Source organism: Rhinolophus sinicus, chromosome 10 (assembly GCF_057876585.1).
Source record: "Rhinolophus sinicus isolate RSI-liver-muscle chromosome 10, RSI-T2T, whole genome shotgun sequence".
In the NCBI taxonomy this organism is placed as follows: domain Eukaryota; kingdom Metazoa; phylum Chordata; class Mammalia; order Chiroptera; family Rhinolophidae; genus Rhinolophus; species Rhinolophus sinicus.
The window spans coordinates 204,093-221,087 of NC_142510.1; the positions used below are offsets into that span (position 1 = coordinate 204,093).

General features: G+C 49.8%; 1 long non-coding RNA gene across 1 annotated transcript in view; it reads right to left on the reverse strand.

Moving 5' to 3' along the window:
* Positions 1-8,519: 8,519 nt before the first annotated feature.
* Positions 8,520-16,995, reverse strand: part of LOC148756822 (uncharacterized) — a 170,752-nt gene continuing 162,276 nt past the window's right edge. Inside the window, exon 4 of the long non-coding RNA XR_016022482.1 lies at positions 8,520-8,533. This is a non-coding gene — a long non-coding RNA (uncharacterized LOC148756822). The remainder of the gene's footprint in view (positions 8,534-16,995) is intronic.

The window sequence follows — 16,995 nt, forward strand, 5'->3', positions numbered from 1 at the left end:
CCAGGTATATTTTGTTATGACAGCCCCAGGAGAAGAATTCACTTTCTCCAATGGTTGTGATGGAAATTCAGGGGTCAAAGTACATAAAGCACCTAGCAGGGTGAAGGCACTCAGTGGCCCCAGCATGTGCCAGTTTGCCTCCGCCCTGCAGTCTGCAGTGGTCTCAGTGCTTCCATAAGCTTCCGGAACTCCTTGAGAGCTTCTTGTTTCCGTCTTTGTACCCAGGCACAGTCAGGGCTCAGTACATGTTTGCTGACCTGAGCTGCAGATGCGCCATGCAGTGTGGTTACTTCCTAAAGCACAGGCGCTCCGGCCCTGTCCCTGTTATCAGCCCCCCCGAGTCCCACTCCAATGCCATTCGGATTTTCTCCCCACATCATGGAACCTCAGCCTTGAACAGGGTGAACTGTTCAAGGCTGGCAACGCTCTGCCTCCAGCCCGATGCTGGCGGACCTGGGGGACCCCCAGGCGGCGGCGGCGCCAAATGCAGCCGCCAGCACAGGACACAGTCTGGGCTTTACCTAGATGAGCCCTTCACCCCGTGGTTAGAGCTTCCGCCTTGCGTCCTCCCCTTCCCCACTCACCTGGAAAGCCGCAGCCTCCTTACACCCCAAGCACCCCCACCTCACCCCCCGCCCCGCTGGCTGCCTTCCTGGCCACGCCGCCCCCCGCCTGCCCACTAGTGACCAGTGCAGGCTTCCTTTGTCCTGCACCCAGCACGCCCTCCGCATCCCCACTCTAGGGAGGCTGCGCTCGCTCCGCGGGTCCAGCCTTTGGCTCCCGCTGCTCTGGCTGCGGATGGAAGGTCACTGCTCCAGCACAGGCCACACGCCCCTCACCCCGGTCACGGCATCTATGGCGACTGGCCTCTCCCCCAGGGCCCATTTCTTTTCTCTCCTTCAGGACCCGGTGAGGGCCGTCTGCAGTTTCTCTCTTCCCACCAGGTGCCCACACACCACAAAACAGTCCCCCGACTCACTGGGAACCGCCATGCAAATGCCAAGGACCGAGTCCCCGTGTCCCGCTGTCTCAGCAGCGTCTCGCGGTTGTCCACACTGTTGTCTCCCGTCTTTCGGACAACACGCTGGCCTGGTTTTCTTCCTGCAATGGCAGACACTCCCTCCCACTCTAACTGCTCCCATTTCATCAGCCTGATTTAAATGTTGGGACTCTTTTTCTATCGTCACTCACTCCCCATGATAATTGCATCCAATCTCGGTGGCGTTCAATTATGTTAATGACTCAACTAAACCTCCAGCCCGGATGCTCCCCTAATCTCCAAACATAGGTATCCAACTGCCTGACTTGAAATCTACAGTGCAGACCCAAGAGGCATCTCAAAATAAACGTCCAGACCCGAGCTGGTGATACTCTGCCGAAACCTGCTCCCTGACAACTGGTTCCGAGCTCAAGAACTGGCACCTCCTTAGATCAGGCCAGAAATTTGGTGTCTTTCTTGCTTCCTCTAGTTGAAATCCTATGAGCTTTACCTCCAAAGGGTAACCAGGACGTAAGCGGCCCCCCGGCTGCCTCCCACGCCACACCACTGTCGCGTTCGCTATACAGTAGGACTGTCCCCTCACTGGCCTCGGCTTCTGCTCGTCTCGCTTCTGTTTCTTCTCAATGCAGCAGCTACAGTGCTCTTGTTAAGACAGAAGTCAGAGCCATCACTTCGCTGCACAAAACCCTCCAATAGTTTTCCTTCTCAGAGTGGAAACAGAGTCCTTTGACCGACCTCCGAGCCCAACCTGAGGCGGCTCCTGTGGTCTCTCTCTGCCTGGGCATCAGGATATGCCCACCTCAGGGCCTTTACACTTGCTACTGACCGTTGCAGGGGAGAAAGTTTTCCTCTACCTTCTAGGTTCTTCTGGCTAGCCTAAGAATTAAATGGACACGAAACAAAAATGACTGAAGCAAGCAGCTTTTATACATTAAGACGCAGAAATAGTAAATGCGTGAGGATTCGACAGGATAAAGAAACTCAGGTCCGGGTGCTTCAATAGTAAGGACTTAAGTAGAGTTTGGGCTTGAGTAGTAAATTGGTAACAGGTAACCAGGTTGTTAATCTGGCGTCTCGTCCTGAGTCCCCTCTGCCTGGCGATAATCCTCTCCTTCCTCCTGGTGTGGGAAGGGGCCCGTTCCTGCCTTCAGAGGCACGGGAGGGTCAGAGGGCCTTTTTGGCACTGGCTGCTTTTAAAGTAAATTATTAAAAGTAAGCAATGTGCCACGTGGGTTGGCCTGCCTGAAATGTCCTTCCTCGGAAACCTAAGTGGTTGTCTCCTTCGCTTTCTTCTTTCTTCACAAAATCGAGTCTCCGATTCAGTGAAGCCCTCACTGACCATCTCATCCAAGACGTCAAACGTAACGTACTTTCTCCGCATCACACTGTCTTCCTTGCTTTATTTCTCGTGAGGACAGGGGATTTTGTCTCTTTGTCTCCTAGAACAGTGTCTGGGACACAGTGGAAGCGCAACAGCTCCTTGTATTTGAATGAACAAATTAACGCATTTCTCTCTTCTCTTGCACTTAAAAAAGCTGGGGCTTCCAGCCCACATAGGAGCTGCCTGGGAGTATTTCCAGGGTTGTAAACTGCTCACGTCGTAATTACTTAAAAAAAAAAAAAAAAAAAGAAACTCTACTGTAGCTAAAGGACAAGCTTTCAGCATCAGTGCAAAAAATTGGAACTTCTTTAGGTTTAAAGGAGCAGAAAACTGAATTTCCGATCAGAAGTCATAAGGAACACACAGGCCTCCCCGCATGACAAATGGCGCAGCGAGCAGGGTCTCCCTCACGACACATGGCATAGTCGGCAGGGTATGGTGCCGGCCAAAGCTCTCCAAAGGACGGTGGAGCAGTTTGTGCGTGTGAACACTCAGTCTCTGGAAGACCAGGAGGAGCAGCTGCCGGAGAGCTGGACCCCCGTGGAGGGGTGGGAGGACGTGGACGGTTCTCCCACCAGCACAGGAAAAGCCATGCAGCTGCTGGAGAGATGGAGCCCCGTGGAGAGGTGGAAAGATGTGGACGGTTCCCCAACCAGCACAGGCCGGAGAAAGCAAAGGTCGTTGCGGCCCTGTGGGCTAGGAGGTGCTTGCTGAGGCTGCCCGGATGCAGGACTTGTCCCAGGAGGAAAGGCTTGCTGAGTCCTCCATGGGAGATGCGGGTGAGGTCAAGGTCGTCCCTCACCCCCAGGACAGCCCTGGTGAATGACCGTGGACTATGGGGAATTGCCTTCCATCCCTAATTTGATGGATCACTTGACTCTTTGCTTGGGAACGTACCAAGTGATCATTTCTCAGTGATCTTATTTTATCATTAGATTCATAACAGTAAAGGATATAAAGACAATAGAGGTCGCACATTTAACTATGCGCCCCATGTACTCATTTTCTACTTGTTCTTTCATGATAAAAGTTAAAAAAAAAAAGGGCCCAAGTATCCAGGCGGGCCTGTGGCTCAGTGGTTGGAGCTCTGGCTCCTAATGCCCAGGCCACCGGTTCGACTCCCGCACTGTTTGCACTAGCTTATTGTTGCTCTCAGTAAACATATTTCCACAATAATTTCCGTTTACAGAATGCTTTCACAATCACATCTCAGTGATCCTATTTTATCATTAGATTCATAACAGTAAAGGATATAAAGACAACAGAGGTCGCACATTTAAATATGAGCCCTATGTACTCATTTTCTGCTTGTTCTTTCATGATAAAAGTTAAAAAAAAAGGGCCCAAGTATCCGGGCGGGCCTGTGGCTCAGTGGTTGGAGCTCTGCCTCCTAATACTGAGGTTGCAGGTTCGATTCCAGCACCATTTGCAGTAGCTTATTGTTGCTCTCAGTAAACATATTTCCACAATAATTTCTGTTTACAGAATGCTTTCACAATCAGTTCTCAGTGACCCTATTTTATCATTAGAGTCATAACAGTAAAGGATATAAAGACAACAGAGGTCGCACACTTAAATAGGCACCCTCTGTACTCATTAGCTACTTGTTCTTTCATGATAAAAGTTAAAAAAAAAAGGGCCCAAGTATCCGGGCGGGCCTGTGGCTCAGTGGTCGGAGCTCCGGCTCCTGATGCCGAGGCTGCCGGTTCGATTCCCACAGAGCCAGTGAGCTGCGCGAGCTGCCGGGGAGCTGTGAGCTACCGTGTGCTGCCACGAGTGGCCCAGCAGCCAGTGTGTGTCGCTGCGTATGCAGCTGAGCGGCTGCTGAGTGCTACCGTGCGCCAGCCATGAGTGGCCGGCAACCCGTGCGGCCGCAGCCTTCATTGTGCTACTGTGTGTTTCCGGGGCTGCCGTGAGCTGCCCTGAGTGGCCGGCGGCCGGCCCGGCAGCCGTCTTGTGCGGTGCCGGCCACTGGGCGGCGGCAGCGTGGGCAGCTCTGTGAGAGCAAATGGCCGGCTGGGCCCATAATGGGTCAGGGAGCTTGTCTTACAACACAACTAGCCGAGGGATTTTGGGAGCAAGTTAGAAGTGGCGGAGGAAGAGGAACTTTTGGAATTACTTTCTCATTTTGGGAGCAAGTTCAAAATTGAGACTACCTTAGAAATTTTTCTGTTTTTGAGAACAATTACAAAAGTGGGTCAGCAGACCTGGATCTGCTAGACCGCATACATATAGTGGTTTAAATTTATAAAGAATGGTTCCTTTAAAAATGAAACAATACAAAGTATCTTGAGAGGGAATTTTAATACTTTTAAGTACATTTATTTATTTTTCAGAGGCTTTTTGCATAATGATGTATTTGATCATGTAGTCTTTTACATAAAGCCAACTGTTCTGGTCAAATGTTATGACGAAGCATTTGAAGTCAGTAAGAATTGTCATAAATGATTGAATTCAATCCCTTTCATACAAACAGATTGGTTTATAAGAGGATTTTTATTCAGATTGTTTAAAAACTATGTAAACAATGCATACAATACAAAAATTAGAAAATATAACCTGTTTAGATAATTAAAAAAATGATAAAAAAAAAAGTCAGGTCCACATTACAGCTACATCAGAAAACATTGATTAGGATGAAAAACCATTAACTTTTACTTTTATTTAAAACAAGAACATATGTGCCAGACATTCATCTTCCGAAACAAATGTTACTAAATGCAAAACTCCTTGCTCTTCCAGTTTTTAATGTATTGGGGAAAAAGTACTCGCTATAAAGAAATATAACATTGAATATAACATTGAAATGCTTAGAACTCAAACAAAAGTGAAAATAAGGAAAAAACATAGTAGGAGAAAATTTTAGACTTCTAAAAACACTTTGAAGTCAAGTTCAATTTATATTAAGAAAACTCAACATTTATTGAATGTTTCCTAAGGGCCAGAAAATGTGTACAGGACAAGAGAAAGGATGCATTTCTCATCATCAATATAATTCTGTCTTTCCAGGGAAAGAGGTTCAGTGAGAGTATACTAACAACAACAAAAATAGATTAGCGAATGAAGAGAGAAAATCCCAGAGGGTTTAAAGATCACACCTGGAAGGATCTGGAAACCATCCTGAAGGTAGGTATTAAGTAAAAAACTAAAGGGTCTGAGATTTTGGCTTACTTGCAAGTTAACATGTGAGCCTGTCTGAATGATATATATGTATACAATTGACTCTCGACCAATGTGGGGAGTGGGGGTGCCGATCCCCTGTGCAGCCAAAAATCCATGTATAACTGTTGACTCCCCTAGAAGTTTACCACTTATAGCCTCCTGTTAACTAGTAGCTTTACTGATAGCATAAACAGTCAATTAACACATATTTTATTTGTTACATGTATTATACACTGTATTACAATATAAAGTAAGCTGGAGAAAATAAAATGCTGGACGGCTGGTTTGCTCAGTGGTTAGAGTGCGGTGCTCCTAACACCAAGTTCTCCAGTTTGATTCCCACGTGGGCCAGTGAGCTGTGCCCTCCACAACTAGATTGAAAAAAAACCAAAAACACGAAACAATGATTTGACATCCTGGAAAAACACTCTGTTCCCCAATATGCCCCCTCCAAAAAAGAAAATGTTAAGAAAATCATAAGGAAGAGAAAATTCATTTATGTACAGTATATATTTATTGATACTACAGGTCTACATCACCTGTTTAGAGGAGGTGTTATAACTATTACAAACACTAGACATGAAAAATAAAAATAATTGTGAAAAACAAATTCATATTTATTTACAAGTATAGCAATTCATGAACCGATAACGAAAAAGCAGCAATATGATTGCTTAATGATTGCCTAGTGTAATTGATGCGATTGCTTCATGGTAGTAAGGAAATCTCTAAAAAAGTTTCCAACATATTTACTGAAAAATAAATCTGCATATAGGTGGACATCCACAGTTCAAACCTGTGTTGTTTAAGGGTCAATTGTACTGAAAAAATATGGGAACCCTGTGTCAGAGACAAAGACCAGTTATAACTCTGATAAAAGCAGTAGCCAGAGCAATATCTGACATTGTTTTTTAAAGCCTGGATCTCCACACAGAGACACGGTGAGAGACTGATGGTACCTGCACACGAAGTGGGGTGCATCACAGAAGAACTCAGGAATTAGGCAATGCTGGTCTTACCTAGACCTGCTGGTGACTTATCCGTTCTCCACGCAAATGAGAAAAGAGGCCTTATATTTATGCTGGAAGGAAAACAAATCTTCCTTAGGGAGGAGAAGGGGACATTACTTTCCTGGAATGGTTCCTGGAAAAAAATACATAAATAAAATAAACAAAGCTCTCTACTATTTAATATAGTGGTCAGTAAAAGAAATTTCCCCCCACTTTTCATAAAGGTTTGCCATGATGGGTGAGAACAGTATTTAAGAGGAAGTTAGAGAAGACAATCACACTCTCTGTGACAAATTTAGTCCATTGGGTGACGTTTATGGGTATGATGCTCAAAATGTGCCCGGTAAAATTTTATGATTTTTCCCGAGAGCCTCTGCCTCCACGTTACTACTATATTCTAAAGAGTTAGTTTGTTAGAGATATGGAGTCATAAAGCAGCACGAAATTGTCAGAAAACTGCATGGTGACCTCGAACAATTACGTTTAGTGGAAAAAATATTCAAGGTGAGAAGAGTAAGAACACAAAATCACGGTCTGGAGCCGGGTTCTGGGGTGTCCGTTATGGTGGGCAGCGGGGAGCCCTCCGGCAATCGGGACTGTGTTTCTGCTGCGCCCTACTGCTTTAGGTAACGCGAGTCCCAGCTCGGTGAACACAGCACCTCCTTGTTTGATGAGTCTGTTTCCCTGTATTTGGTTAAGCAGCCTCCCCATTCCTCAAAGATAAGTTTCCCAAGTTACTGTTGGGAATTCAAACACTTATTCTCTCTTTAGCTGGGAAGGATCCACAGAGAGACAGTTTTACATAACGTTGTCACTAAACCACTCAGTTACCTTAATTTTCTCACTTCCTCAACTGAATTTCAAAAGTGATGCGCTCCGAGGAGCTGAGCAGTGACAGGGAGGTGTATTCACCACGACGTCCAAACATGACATCCGTGTTCCGAGCGCTGTCCGTGTGTCGGCCGGGGCTCTGCCGGCTGCGTCCCCTTCGGTCTGCACAGTGACCCTGAGTGGGGGTGGTTTCCATTTCACACGGGAGGGAACCAGGCCCCCGCGCTGGGGCTCCTCAGCGAAGGTGACGGGTCGTAAGCGGTGAAGACGGGGGCTGGACGCCGCGCCGCCTGACTCCTGCTCTCGGGTGCGGGGAGGACGCGCGCCCCGCGGGCATTCGGGACACCTCAGTTCAGACTCCGCCTCTTGGCTTTGGACACACTGCTTCCTTTTTTTCACGTCTCCGTTTGAGTGCTCATCAGCCCCCCCCCCCCCCATCTTCCCTTCATCTGCCTCCTGGCTGAAACAGACGAGAGGAAAAAGTTCGACACCCTGCCCCCAATCCAGGGGTGGCAAATAGTTGTCACTCGACGGCCGGGTGGTGCCACCCCGGACCAGTAGACAAGCAGGCTGGGCGCTGGCAATGAGGGTGTCGCCTGCCGTGAGCACAGGAAGGGCTGTGATGACGAGGCCACTGCACATGTGACACCCCTGCTCCAGTCTGTTCACACAAACCCACATTTTCTTGAGAAGCACAAACAAACGACGTAAACGCATATGTGTGTGTACTGCGGACATATGGTACTTTTGCCTGCCTAGAACTTCTCCTCCTTCTCTGGCAAAACAACGCAACTGTAACCCCCACAACAAAACATGAGGTAGGACCATAAAAATGTAAAGCACACACATGTGAGTGCACACACACCCCCCTCTGGCTCTCCTTGGGGAACTGTCCCTTTCCCGCCATCAGGCCATAACCTCCCCCACTCCCCCGCCCCACGAACAGACCCAAGACCAGGTCTGACCAATCAGAGATCAAAGCATCCCGCCCTCGCCACCGTGATTGGTTCAGGGATGTGCACTTCACTCAAAGCAGGCCAATGAGACTCAAGCCTGACGGCTCCTGCCCCCTGGCAGGGCTCACCTGATAGGCTGCAAGACCGGAGGTGTTGGTGGCCCTCTTTGTCCTGGGTTGGGGAGCTCTTGGTGCTGAATAGAGCCAACAGGAGAAAAGCAGAGTTAGGATGGAGGGAACCGTGTCCCAAGGAGGTCGTTTCAGCCCCTGATCCTGGCTCAGCTCGTCCAGAGCGGATCTAGTCTGATCTAGTCCAGAGGTAGCTCTACCACGGGAAGTCCCGACCCACGAGCCCGTCTGTTTTGCTTAAGCCAGTTGGAGTCGTGTTTCTCACACAACAGTGCTGTGTTGGAACAGAAGCATAACGCATGAATGACTCTGCGATTTTCCTTGGAACGGGCCTAACGCCTGTGTCCCCTCAAAATGGGTGCGTTGAAACCTGTCCCCCAATGAGATGCATTAGGAGTTGGGGCCTTTGGGAGCTGAGGAGCACCCCTGTGATACAGGGGACCCTACGGAGGCCCCCTGTTCTCCTTCCTACATGTGCGCGCCCAGAGAGAAGCTGCAGCCTCCAACCAGAAGCTGGCCGTGCTGACACCTGATCTCGGACGCTCAGAAACACACAGGTCCCCGGGTCTGTGGCGCTTGTCACAGCAGCCTGCACGGGCTGAGACGTTCCGTCACGCACGTCCACATTCACCTGCCATCCTTCCCCACATTCCAGGCTCTTTGTAGCAAAGGACCCTCCATCCTCAGCCCACCGTGGCCTGCAGCAAGGCCCAGTGTACCTGTTGAGACCTTTCGCGTGTCCATCAGTCAGTGGACAATCCCACAGTTTTTAGCGTGGCGTACACAATGCGGCATTCTCTGGCCTCTGCGTGATGACAGCAGCTAGCACGCTCAGCCAGCCACCATCCTACGCAAGTCACCTGCATTAACTCATCTAACGGCGCGACCAGCCTCGGAGTGCTGGGCTCACCACTGTTTTACTGGTGGGGCCACAGAGGCACCGAATGGGTGAGCAGCTTCCTGGGTCAGATACTCCTGACCCAGCGCCAAGCTCTCAGCCTCAGGCCGCACCAGCCTCCTCACCTGCCACCAACACCAGGACGCGCTCCCGCACCTTTCTGCTTTTCACTCCTCCCCTCCGTGCTATAAAGGGTTAAGAGAATTTGTGGAGCAAATTCTAACTCTTTTGTGGAGCAGAAAAGGCCAAAGCGCAGACCATGATAATTGGGCTTGTTTTGTGGGGAGGAAATGCCTGTCTTGGTGTCAGGACACCATGTAGAAACGTGTTTTATGCCACATAAATTAGTCTGTGTGCTCACCCCATGCTGACGGCGGCCTGGGCACCAGCTTAGCCTGGGGGTGGTTCGTTTGCAGCCACCGGCTGCATCCGCCTTTGTGTCTCCCCAGAGCAGAGTGCACAGCAGTGGGTGAGCCTCGTCTACACTTGCAGAGGGGTGAGCCAGGGTGGGCCAGGCTACAGTGAAATTAGGAGGCAGAGGCTCAGACACGTGTGTTTCTGGGACCCTGTGAAACTCGATTCTGAGAATCTCAGTAACAGAGCTGAGTCATGGACGCTTAGAATCCCGGGGTCTCAGAATCGCCCTTCTTAGAATCCTGGAAATACAGATGCAGCCCACACAGTGCCGTGTCTCAGCGAGGTGGCAGCCCCCATGTCCACGGCTGGGCCTGTGCCCCTCCTTCCGCCAGCCCCCACCCCCTGTGTGTGTCTGGTTCATCCTTTGTGTCTCAGCTGTGTCACTGTCTCCATCTTTGCTGATGTGGGCCCCTTGGAGGTGAGAGCCGAGCCCCCAGCTTCTCTCATCGTCGTCCTCTCACTGACCCGCCTCCGTGCTCCCAACACCCCCCCCCTCAAGGTTTGCAAGGTGCATCCGTGCCCCAGTGGGGGCATCCATGCTATGGCGTGTGTCAATGCTGCATTTCCTTTTATTGCCAAATAACATTCCGTTGTATGACTGTACCTAATTTTATTTATCCTTCAGTTGGTTGATGGACGTTTTGGCTGTTTCTGTCTTTCGGCTGCTGCTGTGACCGTTCGTGCACAAGTGTCCGTGTGGACTCGTGTTTCCAGGTCTTTTGGGGCCTGTGCCGAGGAGTGGGGTTGCTGGGCGAATGGTAATTCTGTGTTTAACGTTTGGAGGGCCCTGCAGACTGTTTCCACAGCAGTTGCACCACTTTACAGCCCCACCAGCGACGTGTGTGGGTTCCACGCTCTCTGCATCCTTGCTAACGCTAGTTCTTGTCCATCTTTTCTGTTAGAGGCCCCTTCGTGTCTGAAGTGTCGTTTTTGAATAGCATTCCTGCAGTGACTAGTGACTTTCTGCATCTTTTCATCAGTTTGTTGGACATCTGTGTGTCTTCTTTGGGGAAGGAAAGAGTTATTCAACACTTTAGCCCATTTTTAATTGAATCACAGGTCTTTTTAGTGAGTTGTAAGAATACTTTACATTCTCTGGATGTAAGTTCCTTATCAGATTTATTATCTTCAACTACTTTCTCCCATTCTGTGATCTATCTTTTTACCTTTTTATTTTTCATTTAAGTTGACATACTATATCCTGTAAGTTTCAGGTGTGATTGGACACTTACGTACCTTACAGTGTGACACCCCCCCCCCCCACGTAACCACCTGTCACCACGCAGGTATCACAGTATTGACTGTAACCCCCCCTCACTTTCTTGATAGCACCCTTTGCAGCACAAAGCTTTTAAATGTAATGTCGGCCGATTTATCTTTTTTTTTTTTTTATCACTGATTATTGTCATAGCTAAGAAAACATTGTCTAAAAGGTCATAAAGCATGAAGATTTACTTCTGTGTTTTTTTTGAAGAGTTTTATAATTTTAGGTCTTTTTTATGTCATGTTACTTTTTTTTTGTCATGTTACTTCTTAAAGAATTAAAAAAATTTTCCCCAGCTTTATTAAGGAATAATAAACAAATAAAATTATATATATTTAAGTTGTATTATGTGCTGTTTTGATACATGTATATACTGTGGAATGATTACCACAATTAAGCTAATTAACGTCTGTCACCTCACAGAATTGTTTTGTGGTGAAAACACTTAAGATTTAACTCTCAGCAAATTTCAAATATACGATCCGCCTTATTAACTGTAGTCACCACGCCATACATTAGTTCTCTAGAACTGAATCATTTTGCGTAATTGAACCTTTGTAAACTCTGACCAACATCCCTGCCTTGTCCACCACCTCCCGGACCTGGCCACCACCAGGAGGCAGGTTGGGCAGATGCAATGCTTGGGACCAAGGCAGCACCGCAGGCTCTGCGGAAAGCCCTGCTTGGGAGGTCAGGCTGCGAAGTGGGTTTCGTGGCCTCTGGTGTGGCCCTCTGGCCAGGCTTCCCTTTACGTGAGATGAATGATGCGCCTTGATTGGATTTTGGGGTTCTCTGCAGCTGAAGTCATTCCCATAGATCCATCCACCTGTCAGCGTGGTTCCCAAGCAGACCAAAATCCACATTTTGTTTTGTTTCTGGAAATTGAGGTTTGGTTAGTGCCAGGGCTCTTTGTAGGTTTGAGTTCGTGAAGCCAGCTCTCCAGCTCCCAGTTGGTCACAGGTGTATGGCCTTGGTCACTTGCCCCAGGTGAGCAGAGTTTTCCAGACTCTGGGCATCTCCTGCAAATGGTGAGTCTTCCCCATGGAAGCCGAAAAAGCAGGGGTTAATTTTCTTTTCCAATTAGCTCTGCATTTTCTATAAAGATATAATCCTTTATTAAGTTAATGAGGCATAATCATTATTAATTGCTAATTATTCATAGTTGCTTGCTCTATTTAAAAGAAATGATGCCATTTAGAGCAAGATTTAAAGATATGCAAATATCAAACGCTTCCTTCAAATATTCAGCTATTTCAAACATTCCTTGAATATTCAGCTGGGGTACCAAGCAAGCACAGTGACTTTTTTGTCAGGAACATACTAATTTTGCTCCAAATTCCATGACATGGGAGGTCAAGGTGTCCTCCCCCCCATCCTTGGCCACCTTCCTTACCTTCTGAGTGGCGGTTCCCCCGTCTGTGCAATGGGGGCTGTTCGCACTGAGCGTGTTGAAAAAGCCAAGAAAAGTGCATCAGGAAAAGTTACCCTTGTTTCTCAGGCTCTGTGGGGGCACCGAACGCCGTAACAGAAACATCAGACACACGGCAGGGGCTCCCGCACTCCTGATCTCTGTGGGTCGTGACACTCGATACCAGTAACCCGTTCTGTTTTGGAGACCATCTTACATTTAACAATGCATTGTTTTCTGATTATGGAGCCATGTTTACTCGTAGAAAACCTAAGGGATTTTAGCAGCATATGAAAAAAAAAATCTTCCATAAAACTACCCACTAAAGATTTCAGCTGTACGTGTTGTGCTTCTCTCTTCCACTCTCTCTCTGTGTAAAAATAGTGGAGTCATCTTATATACATATTTTTCTACCTAACTTTTCCAATATGTTATAAAAATTCTTCTCCCTGCGGGTGTTTTACCTTCCATGTTTAACAACAGAAACATATCAGACTTTGGAGTAGGGTCACTTGGGGCCGAGAATTCACAGCTTTGTCGTGTCTTAGGTATTTGTCCCTGGGAAAGTCTCCGTCTTCTCTCATAGGGTGAGTGTGGGGTATAAATGAAATAAGGCCGTGGGCCGCTTGGCACAGTGCCTGAAATGTCGTGGTCGGTGCCTGTGAGTGGTGGTGGCTCTTAGGGACACGGATGGTCGACTCGGTGGTACTGCCGTGAGCGGCAGCCCTGGATGCACAGTGACGTGAGCGATGGGAGATGGACGCCCCTCTCCTGGGTAGTGGTCTTCACCTGCTGCTCCTCTCTGCTGCACACACCTTTCCCCGACTGCTAAGCCAGGGAAGCGAACTGGAAGATCTCACCCTTGCAGGTAAACGCTTTCATCCATCTGCTCACAGCCAATTGGCCAGAACTCACTGTGTGACCCCCAACTTCAGGCTCTGTCAGGTACCCGGAGAAGGATACCCCAGTGCAGCTCCACGGACTCGCCGTTACAGGCCTGTCTGCTGTCCTGAAGTCAGTGCACGTGTGTGATGCGTCCTCAGCCCTGACCTGATGTCCCATCAGCCTGAAGCCGGGCTCCCAGTGTCTCCACGCCAGCGCTCTATGCGTCTGAGTCACTGAACTGCAGCTGTGAGCAAATGGCCGGGCTGACCCCAATGCAGTATTCCATCAGTGCCCTGTCACCACCCTGATCTACAGCTCGTCCGAGGGCCATCGGTCCTGGAAGGGACAGTGTCAGGCCCCGCTGCGGCTTCTGGGGGGTCACTCAGTGGGCCAGCTGAGCTGAGGGGTCCCTGCAGAAAGGGGTGCTTTTTTGTTTCTGTTCCCTCTTCCTTCTTCCCAGTTAATCTCACCCTCTCCTCTTCCCAGACCCTGGCAGTGGGGTACGAGGGGAAAAGGTTTTAAGGGCCAGAAAAACATGGGCGTGCGTTGTGGCTTTGCTCTCTACTGGCTCTATGTCCTGGGGCAAGTTGCGTCCCACCTCTGGGCCCTCATCTTCTCCTCCATGGAATGGGAACAGGATGGGCTCTCTGACTGCTGTCATTCTGTGGTTCTGTGCCTCCATGTCCCAGCCGGGCCCAGAGCTGCACCCCAGCTGGACTCGGACGCTGGTGTCGGCGTGGGTGGCCAGGGGAGCAGGAGAGCCTCACAGAGCCAGGCAGAGGCTTTTTCATGGTGCATCACGTTTTCTGCTTTGAAACGGGAGCTGAGAAATAGTGGGGGGACAACGCGGGGTGAGCAGAGGCTGCGTTACAGGCTCCCAAGTCACTCAGTGAAACCCCATGACCCCTCGGGGGGGCATGACACCACACCACCCGCTCTCGGGCGCTGGCTGTTTCCACATCTCTAAGATCTGTCTGTGTTTGTAAAAGCACCTCCTCCTTGGATGTAAGAGGAAGCCGAGGCTCGTGGGAAGGGAGGCGACGCCCACGGTCCCCTCTCCGGGCAGGCAGTGGGCGAGCAGAGGCAGCTCAGGGTCTGAGATGAGCGGTGGCCACTGGTCCCTGTGCCGCCCTCTGTGGAGCAGAGCAAGTTTTGTTCACTGCCTCTGGGCCGCGCTGTGTCACTGGCCTCTGGGGGCTGACCCCTCCGTGTGACGGACTGCTCGTCATACCCACAGCCACACTCTGTAGAGTTTCATCTCATTAGTCAAATTAAATCTCACTTCTGAACCTGGACTATCTGTCTGATAGACTTCAAGTAAATTATCATTTTATTTATAGCTCCCCGTCTTCCAGAAACTTAAGTGGCAATATGTTATCTGGCTCATAAAAAAATAAAAATAAAATAAAATAAAATGACACCTCGAGCAGGGCTGTGACTAATTAGGGAGACTTCCACACGGCTGCTAATTTGAGACGCTGAAATAAAATGTGTGCCAGCCGCAGCCCGCAGCAGCCGCCCGAACTCCAGGGGACCAGGCTCGCGCAGCTGCAGGCTCAGGTGTCACATTAAGTCAGACAATTATCTGACGGGCTGAGCTCACTTGCAAAGTGCCATTATAATAAAATCCTTCAACTGCTTCGCGGGGGCCGAGACACCCACGGGGGAAGGTTGGGCGATGTCAGGGGTTCTGCCCGGGCACTAGGTATTATCTGCACGCAGCTGTGGCAGGTGTGTATTGCAGAGGCTGCAACGGAGGCCCCGAGTTTGGGGGCCGGGCTTAGCAGGAACACGCAGAACAGGTCTGCGTTTGTGGGAACCCACGCTGTTTACTTTTTGCCTGCCAGCATTAATTTTTATTTGAAATAATTTTAGATTTACAGGATACAACAGAGCGTTACAGTCCCCAGGTACCCGTCACCCAGCTGCCCGGAATGTGAGCCTCCCACGTAGCCGCGGTTTATTTTTGTGCCAGGCACTATTCAGGTGCCAAGGACATGGAGGCCGTCTGTGTCCTCAGGGAGCACAGCCTTGCGGTCGGTCGCACGAGTGGCCGTGATGCCCAGACGCTCTCAGACGCCGTGGAAGTCGGCATCCACGGCTGCTGCCCAGTGGCCACTGCAGCACACGCTTGCCATCGGCAGCATGCGTGGCCCTGCGTGAGACGCACCCCAACTCAGGGCCAGGAGAGAAAGGAAGGCGCTGCGGGCGAATGGGGTGTGTGTGTGTGAGGACACGGCACCTGGAATCCTCCCGTGTGTCACCTGGGACAAGCCACCCTACGTGACACTGCAGAATGGGGTGACACCATGCGGACAGTGGGTGGCGCAGGGAGTGAACGAACGATGGAGTGTGCATTTGTTCATCTGGACGCCGGCAGGCGGGTCCTGACAACTCTGTGCCCCCCCGCCCCCTCTCCCTGCAACCCGACCTGTCCCCCCGGGTGTCTTCTCCATCTGGCAGCCAGACGGGCCTGTTGACAGCGTCATTTGGGTCATGTCCCCTGTCTGTTCAGGACCCTCCACGGCCTCCGAAAAGAAATCAGAATTCTCAGCAAGGAACATAAGATCAAGAGGAGCCGCAGGGACGTGTCAGCAGTGAACACAATGCACAGGGTGGAATGAAGACCCAGTAGGTGTGGGGGGACCTTCAAGCAGGGCGCACGCAATCGGAGCCTCAGGGAGCGAGCGATAGGAGCGGGTGGGCAGACCCTCAGGAACGTGCCGACTAACAGAGGCTCTGACTGCCGGGTCACGGTCCTCTCAGAGGACAGCGAAAAGGGCGGGGGTGAAAAATACTTCACAAATGGCTGAAAATTCCGCAAATGGACAGAATCCATAAATCTAAAGGTTCATGAAGCTGAGTGAACAAGACACCACCACGTTGAAAGTGGCCAGAGTGAAATTCCACATTACCTGTCGGGAAAACGAGAACAGCAGCAGATTTAAAAAACTAGAACCCATGAGGGACAGAAGGAAGAGGTACAGTACTGTTGAAACATTGAAAGGTAAGAATTGGGAACCCATACGTTTGGTTACAATTGACATTCAATATTATTCTTGTCACGCAGTGCGGCCTGCGGGGAGTCATGCAGGGTCTCTGCTCCCGCTCCCCACATAAGAACGCAGGACACGGTGAGGCCAAAAAGGAACACCCACGGAGCCACTAGGTCGGGGAGTCGTACCACTATATTCTCGCTGGCGGCTGGGTTGGAGACACAGGAAGCAGGAGCCACACTGTTCGCAACCCTCACTGTGCCGCCACTTGCCAGCTCAGCCACCATCTCCTTGCTAGCCCCCATTTTCTACTAGCGTAGCCACGGCAGTTATATTAGTGGCCAATGGCTCACTGGTTACAGCTGACGGCCATCCAATGACAGTTGATGGCCGTTTACTACCTGAGCCAGCACCTTTCTACTTCAGCTTCAGGCGGACAGTGCAGTGGACACAGTCTGTGAGGTGATCTCCCTGATGTGTAAGAAAATTAAAAAAAAATACAAATTAGGAAACCAGAATTTTGCATCCCGAGAAAATCTCCATCAGGAATAAAGGACAATCAAGACACATTCAGATGAAGGGAAACTTAGGAGAATGAGGGATGGACTCACACTGAATGGCTGAGGGGAGTTCTCTGTGCAGAAAGGAAACGAGTCGCA